A 10,475-nucleotide genomic window follows, 5' to 3' on the forward strand; every position below is an offset into this window, starting at 1 on the left:
ATGACCACACTTTCCCAGAACCTGCACTGTTTCCACCAAAAAGATCTGACTCCGTATGGTTTTCCTGTGAACTGCTGCCCAAATAGTACATCATGCACTGTTTTTACTTTAAGATTGACCATTTTACATCTAGGTAGAAACCACAATCTAAGATTGGAGCCTGCACCAGTGGAGATTTGTCTGCTCTCTTTTGTTTCAGAACATCTTACAACAGCTGTGAATGAGGAAAGCTGCCACCATTAGCAGTTTAATGACAAGTCACAGATGCAGACCATTCATTGACTGGAAATCCCCTGAAATCAAAGAGACTGTTATTAGAAGTCTGGTAAGGTTGGAGCAGGGAGTGGATTGGAAAGCTGTGCCCTCTAATTAAACAGGCAAAATTTCACAGACCTATTCACTAAACTGCAAGGAGCAGGCATTACCATCCCAATGAGTTTTATTGTTCACCGTATTCCTTTATTTATTGACAAAAGATGATGTAGCAGTTCTTTTACATTTTCCTTCACTGTTTCAATAAATCTTCTACTGATATATGAAACAGACATAGAAGCTGCAGGCATTAACTATTTAAGTCTGATGTAAAACACTAGGAAATGCTTTGCTTAAGAGGAACCACAGAGTTTTATAATGATTTTAAAACAAATTGAAATCTTTTCTCACCTATAAATTAAGTAAAAGGAATAAAACTGATTCATGCCAATTCTCTGCACTGATCACAAGCTGATTTGTTATTGCGTCAAGGCCACAGTTGTATTGTGGCACTAATCTGAGATGCAAACAAACACAAAATGGCACAATCCCACAAAGCCGCCACCTGGTTGTAAGACAAGATTTCCCACAGTTTGCAGCATTAAGGAGTACACTATCTGTGTTTTATAAAGTTATTTTTGTCTAATATTATATGACTCACCATTAGAAATGTCGCTAGAATATTTTTCTTTTTAGGGGGGTTCTGTGGATATTTATTGAAATGCTATTATTCAAAGCTCTGTGCAGAGATATATCTTCCTCTATTGATTCAAGGCTGGAAAACTGTCTTTCAGTCAAACCGAGCAATATAATGTAACAAGATATAGAGAGACTTACAGGGAAAACCTGCTCCCTGCAGCAAGGTCACAAGTGACAGAGATGATATTAAAGGTTCAGCAAATGTCTCTTTATCAGCAAGTGCATACATGAGGGCTGTGACCTGGAAAACTGTCACCTTCTAATTCATTTAGCACAACCTGGGGTTGGTAATGAAAATAAAAGGAGGATCAAGTCTGGTTAACGCAAAGAGATAAAAAAATAAAGTTTTGATAAAAACTGTGTTTTATGAAATGGGTGCATGGAGGTGCAGTTGTTAGCACTGTTATCTTGCAGCAAGAAGGTTCTGGGTCCTTCAATATGCAGTTTGCATGTCCTCCTAGGTACTCTGGCTTCCTCCCATTGTGCAAAAATGTAAGACTAACTCTAAATTTCCCTTTAGTGTGTGTGTTTGTTTATGTGCATAGTTGTTTGTCCGATGTGTCCCTATAATCTCCTGTGATGGACTGGCAACCAGTCCCCCAAGAAAGATATGCTGGTATGGACGAAGGATGGATGGATGGATGGATGCAAATGCAAAGCTTTGTTTATATTTTATTTTTCTTGGATGGGAAAAATGTTTTTTGGTGGAGGAAAAACAAATGTCTTTTTGAAAGAAAAATCATTGTTTAAAATAATGGATTTCTTTTTAATTGTCAATAAATTAATACAAATATCACTAGTGCAGCCCTACGTTCCACTTTAGAATAATGGACTTCTAGTTGTTGAAATAATCATTCCTATATTGATGGGCAGCAAGAAGAGTCATCAAATGGCAACCATCGTCACAGCATGAGCTTCTTCCATAGTGGGTTGTGGGGAAGCTGGTGCCTATCTCCAGCAGTCTATGGGCGGGAGTTGGGGTACACCCTGGACAGGTCTTATATCACAGGGCAACACACAAACAACCATGCACACACCTAAGGGCAATTTAAAGAGACCAATTAACCTAACAGGCATGTCTTTGGAAGCTGGAGTACCCAGTGAGAACCCATGCATGCAAGGGGATAACATGCAAACTCCATGCAGAAAGACCCCCGGCTGGGAATTGAACCCAGGACCTTATTGCTGCAAGGCAACAGTGCTACCAACTGTGCCACCATGCAGGTCTAAATATGAAAGTATAAAACAGAAAAAAGTTTAAACTACATTGCTGTAGTCTTCACCTCACCAGATCTTTGACCCTCTCCATTGAGTTGATGAAGTTGTGCCAGGAACTTTAAGATCTCTGCTAAGTTTTTTTTCTTATATCCTGAAAAAGCAGTGTACTTACTTTTCCCTACACAACATTTCCATATGTTCTTCATGTTGTTCAACAAATAATGAAAATGTGAAATCAGTTTTACCTGTTAGATGACATTTAAATCATTTTAGGACATGGTAAAAAGAAGATAGATAGAAGAACATAGATTGATAGATAGATTGGTAAAACTGGCAACACGGTTTCAGTGTGATAAGCCCACAAGAAGAGTTGTACCAGAATCCTGAAAGGTAAAGTTCTAAAAAAGGACAGCAGCCCTTAACCAAACAGCAAAACCGTATGAAATGATCTTAGAACTCGAGCTTAACAAAAGGTCAATTCTGAACCAATAGTCAGACTACAGTTAACATTATATGAATGGAAGTATGGATGGATGGATGGATGGACATGATAAAAATGTTTTTTACCAGGTTCTAAATTTACTTACATGTAACCTCAGGTTTATAAATAAAATCACTCAGAATTCTACACTATTCATTTATAAGACAAATATGAAACCAAAATGTCTAAAACTGCATAAAAAAGTGCAGCCCTACTTTCCACTTTAGAATAATGTACTTCAAGTTGTTGGAAATAGCCTGATAATCATTCCTTTATTTATGCCTACACCACATAACGATCATGGAGACCAATATCATAAAGCTCAGGAAGAGTGGCAGAAAAATGAGGAATGAGAAAAATGTGGGTTAATCCCAAATGATATAATCACTGTGATATTTAATATATCACAATGTCGTGATGTTTTATGTGCAGCAACAGCTGCTTCTCTAAAGTCACTGCCGATGTCTTCATGCTCCAAACCAGAAAACTACCAAAGCTCCTTCTTTTATACAGGTGATCATACTTTATGATGATCAGTTAAAGTGCATTTTATTACCAACACCTGGCTGCTAAATTCACCCTGGTGAGGTGAAAACTCCAGCAATTTAATTAGCAGACCAAGGCGTTTCATCTTGTGGTCTTTGTCAAGGCAATTACGAAACACCAAACACTTTGTGTTTAAATACAAAAGTATAATACAGAAAAAAGTTTAAACTAGATTGCTGTAGTCTTCACCTCACCAGATCTTTGACCCTCTCCGTGGACTTTGAGAGTCGATGAAGTTGTGTCTGGAACGTTTGGATCTCTCCTAAGTTTTTTCCTATATCCTGTAAAAGCAGTGTACTTACATTTTCCTACATGTTTCCATATTTTCTTAATGTTGTTCAACAAATAATGAAAATGTGAAATCATTTTTACCCTTTAGATTACATTTAAATCATTTTAGGACATGGTAAAGAAGATCATTATCATTATGTTGTCATACCCTATAGACTGAAAAAGTAATTTGTTTTACTGTGACTAGGTACATTGGTAAAATTGGCAACACAGTTTCAGTGTGATAAGCCCACAAAAAGAGTTGTACCAGAATCCTGAAAGATAAAGTGCTAAAAAAGGACAGCAGCCCTTAACCAAACAGCAAAACCGTATGACATGATCTTAGAACAACTCGAGCTTAACAAAAGGTCAATTCTGAACCAATAGTCAGACTACAGTTAACATTATATAAATGGAAGTGTAAAGTAATTAAAGGTATTATTTTTTCTAAATGCAGAACGTAAAGGTTTTCACCAATAAAAGCAGTGTGGAGTATCTCTACACTAAACCCATGTAGTAGGTCAAATGAATCTGGACCAAATGCAAAAACAAATACTTTTTTCCCTAATTCTAAACTTTTTTGACAGTCAACAATGACACCACGAACAAACATTGCTCTACTTGCTTTTCACTGAAAACTCAACAGTAGATATTCTCATACTCAAATATCCGTGTCTTACAGCAGGACCTTTTCTCATTTGTAAGTGCTCCAGGCTATTTCAAAAAGCAAAAATCAAAGGGAGAGAAAAAAATCCAGAAGATCCTAAACCACCTGTTAGTGCTGTGTTCAAGACAGTTGCAGCGTTTCTTTATCGTCTGAGTAAATACTGAGGTCATCCCTCAATGCTTTACAGTAGCCTTGCAATCATTTTGACCAGTATTTTGAGGCCCATGTTATTCGTCTACCTTTATTTACCCAACCAACCCTCACAGTTTGGGAGCAGCTCGTTGCACCTTCGTTGAAAATGGCTCTACAAAAAACAGGTTCTAAAAATATGTTCAGTGCATCTGACTATAAGTATCTCTAGTGAACTCACAATAACAAGGATGGTAATGTTTTTAAAATTTTATCCAGCAAACATTTTATCTGTGTGCAGTTACTATTTTGCTTCTAATAATCATGGTAAAAGACAGTTACACCACTCAGTTTCACATGGTCTCTTTTCAGCTCTCTCTCTTTTTCTCTCTCTCTCTCTGCAGCTCCATCATGCAGTCAGGTGAGATTTATTTCTGCGAGCCAGTGCTCTCTGACACAGATTTGTTTTGTTTGGGGGCGTGAGAAGGAGAGTGACTCAAGGTGCATCACAGCTAGCATGCCAGGCTCCTGCAAAGCTTCATCCAGACATGCTGCAGCTCTCAACTGGCACGTTGCAGTGTAACACTGGAGGTGGCGGGCGTTTATGAGAGGTGAGACACGACCGTCGTCCCACAAATGGAGTCGATTTCTCAGCTGGCACTTCCAGTTTGGAAACAGATATTTCACTTTACATTATAGAAAAGATTATATGAACAAAGAGCTGAAGTATCCATAATACTGTAGATTATAGAATAAATGAATGAATCTCTTAAGTCCAAATATGCTGGAAGATGATTTTTTAAACAGGCTCAGTGCAAAATTACAACTTATGATTTAAAAAACCAGTATAAGATCCATACTGTGTACAGTAAATATGCAACTGTTTTGGTTTTTCAAAGGCTTACTATTCTACAAACACCAGTATAAGTCATTGCTTGAGGATTTGTAGAAGTTGTTATTTACTAGTCTATTAGAAACATCCTCTGTAACCAATATTGAAAATCAACGAACAAATTATTAGCCAACAATTATGGCTACAAGGTAGAAAATCAACAAACAAACCCCAGATATTCATAAATTATTCATGATTCAACAATAAGAAAGAGGCTGGGCAGAAAATCCATCCATGGTATAGACCCAAGGCAAGGACCACTGACCACTACAAAGATTCAAAGCCCACCAGAAAATCCATCTTCGAATGGCACAAAAAAAATAAAGATCTTGAACTGGCTAGTCAAAGATCGGACTTAGATCTGTTGAGATGTTGGGGCATGACCTTAAGCAGACCAGTCATGCTAATTCACCTCAAAGGTGGCTGAATTATAACATTTCTGCAATAAAAGTTCTCACCACAATTCATTCATTGCCAATTATCACAAATGCTTGATGGCAGCTGTTATGACTAAGGATGGCACAACCAGTTATGTTAAGGGGGGTGATTATATTTTCACATTAAGCCAGAATGATCACACAACAATAGGAATATGGTGGTTTGCAAACAGTAAGAGTGCAATTAAGAGTGCAATTTATCATGAATCTAACACGGTGTATTGTCTCATCTTGTGTGCTGCATGTATTGTTACATCCCTAGACAACACCCAGAGCCCAGGGGGGTAAAGGCTGTTTGAAATTAAAATTAGGTTTATCATAAAAGGGTCAGCTGTTCGTTGAACACGTGGCACTTAAAGAGAAGCACTGTCTGATCGCATCTGTTTATACCTGGATGTCTCCAGATCCTCTGTGCTTTTATAGAGCTTTCTTAAAGATGGTTTATCTTAATGTCTGCGGTGCATATGGCGACATCTTTCTTACATAATTGGTTTAAGCAACAAAAGAGAGAAAAAAGGTTTTGTAAAATCCTTGTAAACATTGATTACCTGCACAAATAAAGTGAAAAAATCAGTTAAAGAGAAAAGTTGTAAAAACAACAAGCTACATTTGATACATTTGGGGTAAGACCTGGGCAGGTCACCAGTAACTAACACAAAGTGAAGAATCCAGACCCTTTTCTTTCTAACAACACCACAAACACACAGAAATCAAACATGAGGTATATTCGATTTTCTGTTTTGGTTCAAAACTAAACATTCTCAACTCAACACAAAATGTTGTCTGATGACGATGTCTGATGTTTGATGACAAAAAGACTTGCTCAAAACCAGGAAATTGGTCATACTATCATGACAGTGTAAAAATGGTCTTACAACTGACTTAGGTCCTATTTAAGATTAGAAAACAGCCCCAGAGTCATGACAGACTAGTGCCTTGCAAATGTATTCATACTCTTTATATTTAGTTCTTGATGCAGCGGTCCTAGGTCCGATTCTTGACCCCGGGCCATTTACTGAATGTCTTCCCCTTCTCTCCCTGCGTTTTTTTCCCCCTGTCCATCTTCTACTGAATAAAGTGTCACAAAACAGCTGCAAAATTATTTTACGAATTAGTCCATGATCATGAAGTGGAAGAAGAATTATAAATATTTTCCATTTATTGCTTCATGGAGGTCACTATAGCATCACATGCAACCTGTGAAGCTATAGTGAACTCTATGCCCAAGAGACTTAAGAAAGTGCTGGAAAAAATCGGTGGCCAAACATGCTATTTACACTTTGGGCACAATTTGGACATTTTAACTTAGGGGTGTACTCACTTTTGTTGCCAGTGGTTTAGACATTAATGGTTGTGTATTTTGCGGGGACAGCAAATTTACACTGTTATACAAGCTGAACACTGCCTTCTCTACATTGTATTAAAGTGTGATATCTTCAGTGTTGTCCCATGAAAATATATTGTAAATATGTTTTAAAATGGGAGGGGTTTTCTCACTTTTGTGAAATACATGCAATACACATGCAATAGGTGAAACATTGCACAAAGTGGTCCAGATCAACAGGTATGCAGGTTACAGTGTCTTGCAAAAGAATAACCTGTTGGCCTTTTCCACATCTTTTTAATGTTCTAACCACAAACTTCAGCATATTTCCTTGAGATCTTATGTAAAAGACCAACACAAGGTAGCACACAATTGTTAAGTGGAAGGAAAAGCATAGATGGTTTTAAATTTTTTTTTCACTACTAAAGCCTCCCTGAGTCAACACTTACCACATTTTGCTGCAGTTACAGCTGCTCTTTCTCTATCACCTTTAGACATTTTAAGAGTGAAGATTTTCCCATTATTTGCAAAATATCTCAAGCTCATTCAGATTGGACAAAGAGCATGTGAGAACATACATTTTCAATTCTTGCCACAGATGTATTAGAATGGCTTTGGGTCATTCTAATACATGAACATACTTTGATCTCAACCATTCAATTGTAACACTGTATGTATGTTTAGGGTCGTTGTCCTGCTTGAAGGTGAACCATCCTCCCAGTATCAATATTTTCAGCTGCTAACAGGTTTTCTTTTAGAATTGTGCTGTATTTAGCTCTATCAAGCCTACCATCAACTCTGACTAGCTTCCATGTCAGTGCAGAAAAAAAGCAATACACATAGCATGATGCTGCCACCAGCATGTTTCACAGTGGGGATACTGTGTCCAGTGTGATGTAAAGTGTCATTTTTCTGCCATGTTTAGTGTTTTGCATGTAGACCAACAAGTTCAGCTTTCTCCTACATGTATCTATGGTATGCCCTACATGTTTTATGCTGAACTTTAAATGAAACTTCTAGCAGCATTCCCTCAACAAGCGTGAACAACTAATAGTTGTGCAGTTGACACATTTTTCCACCTGAGCTGTGGATCCCTGCTGCTCCTCCAGTGTTACCATGGGCCTCTTGGCAGTTTCTCTGTTTAATTTTCTCCTTGCTCTGTCTGTCAGTTTAGGTGAACTGCCATGTCAGGGTAGGTTTGCAGCTGTGCCAATATTTTTACATATTTACATGATGGCTTGAACAGTGCATGCTCTCAGAGATGTTCAATGTATGGCATATTGTTTTGTTTTATACGACATAAAACAATAATCCTATTGCTTTAAACTTCTTCACAACTTAATCTCTGAAATGTCTGCTGTGCTCTATGGTCGGTTTGTTTGTTAATGTTCTCTAACAAACCTCTGAAGTCTTGACAGAGCAGCTGGATTTATACCAAAATTATGTTTAACAGAGGTGAACTCTGGCTATTAGTTGAATTCTAATGCAGATTTGTTGCATTGGATTTTTTTTTAATGGTATCGGAGTAAACGAGGCTGAATACAAATGCCTGCTACACTTTTCAAAAATTGTTTTGTAAAGAATCCTATATTACATTCTGCTGCAATGGACTGGCGACCAGTCCAGGGTGTATCCCGCCTCTCGCCCGTAGACTGCTGGAGATGGGCACCAGCTCCCCCGTGACCCAGCATGGAAGAAGCGAGTACAGAAAAGGGATGGATGGATGGATATATTACATTCCTTTCATTTTATAATATTGGGCTATTTTGTGCTGGACTATCTCATAAATCCTAATAAAATACATTGAAGTTTGTGTCTGTAACATGACAGACGAGGGGTATTGAATACATTTGCAGGACACTGTAATGGCAGGCAAGCCTAAAACCAATAAAATAATAAATATAGTGGTTACAGTGGTATACAAGGAGGTATAGAGCTTGCATATGCCATAGTTTTCCTGTAAGACAGAATTTTTAGTACTAAACATCGGAACCAGGTGGCTAGGTTTGAAATGCTTGGATAAATTGTGTGCATATTAAAGGCTCAATCACAGTGGGATCTATGCAGCTCACTACAAGACATCCACCCATCAAACAGTTAGTAAAAAAAGACAGAACTGCTGTTCAAATGCCTCATGTGTTATTAATGGGGAAATATTTGCATCATCAGTTACAAGTTTTGACAGAGCAGCAGTTACAACTCTTTCTAAGGCAAGTGAATGATTGTTTATATGAGGGTCTGCAAACATGCATATACTGTACAAGTACGTTGTGTGCTGCTGCATTGCATGTGTTTTATGGGGAAAGAGTGATTGTGTAGATGATTTTATTGTTACTGTATATGTAGTTGGATTTTGTACTAAAGCAGTGGCGGTTTTTGCATGAACGACACCCTTTGCGATTACCTCCTTCTGCTGCCCCTAACTAATTATGCTGGAACTTATCTCAGTTCTGGGGAGGGATAAAATGCGTTGTAGTCCAGTTTGTAGCATGTTAAATAGTCAAAAGGCAGGGTGTACCAGCTTAACACTGACTGTACATTTATAAAAGCAATAAAAAACATGTTTAAGGCGCAACTGACAAATAAATTATATTTTTTAATCTGGTGCTTGTGCACCCCTGTATGTAACGCCACCCTGGGTAACTGCCCATATGGCCCAAATCAAAAACCACAACTGAACTGAAGCCTAGATTTTGCAGCATTTGCTTGTGTTTTCTGTAGGAATACAGCATCTTTTGTTAAATGTGATTTCCACAGAGGGCTTTAAGACCCACTGTGGTCATATGATGGTTTCCAAAACTCCTTGACTGTTCTTCAGAAGCTTGTAGCCTCAAGAGCCGAAAGATTACTGGGACAGTGTGAGGAGTCCCGTGGGAGTATTCTAGCATGAATATAACCGAGTCATGCAGTTTTTCTATTATTATTTTTAACTATGTAGATGATGTTGGGTTTACAGTAGGAATAGAGAAGCCTAAACATTCTGTGCACAAAGTGCAATGTCAAACTGACGTATTAAACTTGCACATATTGTACAGAGAATGTCCATTATTCTAAATAAGTACCGTTCCAGCACACACAGGCCATGCAGACCGGCCACAGTCCTCTGAACAGTCTGACAGCAGCTAAAGGCCCCACAGTAAACACTGGCACATCCAGCAGTAAAATATCATCGATCCTCATATCTGCACTGCACACAGATCAATCACAAGCAGCGGATCATGTGGGTGTGGACGAGCGGCATCACCAAACTGATGCTACAGCAGCACCGAAAGCCGTCGTAATGACAGAACGCACTAACAGGCCAGGAGGCAGGTTAATTCACACCCATGCTGTTCACAGCAGCTGTTCTCTTCTGGGAGGAGGGAGAGGAAAAAAGAAGGGCGACAACCTGGCGTGTCCCCGATCCTTTCTCCGGTCCTCGCAGCGGCTCTGGCTTTTCGCTGGACAGGACGCCGCAGATCAGACCACGGCGTCAACGAGGCAATGGTTAGATAACCTGCACCGGTATGAACAATACAGGAGGAAGCGAGGTTTTTAAAAGGAGACAGAAACATGCATCT

At 38.6% G+C, this 10,475-nt stretch overlaps 1 protein-coding gene across 4 annotated transcripts in view; it reads right to left on the reverse strand.

Annotated features, from left to right (window-relative positions):
• fbxo41 (F-box protein 41) overlaps window positions 1-10,475 on the reverse strand; it is an 87,579-nt gene that overhangs the window by 76,993 nt on the left and 111 nt on the right. The window contains exon 1 of one of the 4 annotated variants that reach the window (XM_047365271.1): window positions 10,304-10,472. The exons of the other annotated variants lie outside the window; for them this stretch is intronic. The gene's annotated coding sequence lies outside the window, so the exon portion shown is untranslated. Of the gene's footprint in view, window positions 1-10,303; window positions 10,473-10,475 lie in introns of those variants that run through there. 4 annotated transcript variants of the gene reach the window in all.

This window comes from Girardinichthys multiradiatus, chromosome 5, assembly GCF_021462225.1.
Source record: "Girardinichthys multiradiatus isolate DD_20200921_A chromosome 5, DD_fGirMul_XY1, whole genome shotgun sequence".
Lineage (NCBI taxonomy): Eukaryota > Metazoa > Chordata > Actinopteri > Cyprinodontiformes > Goodeidae > Girardinichthys > Girardinichthys multiradiatus.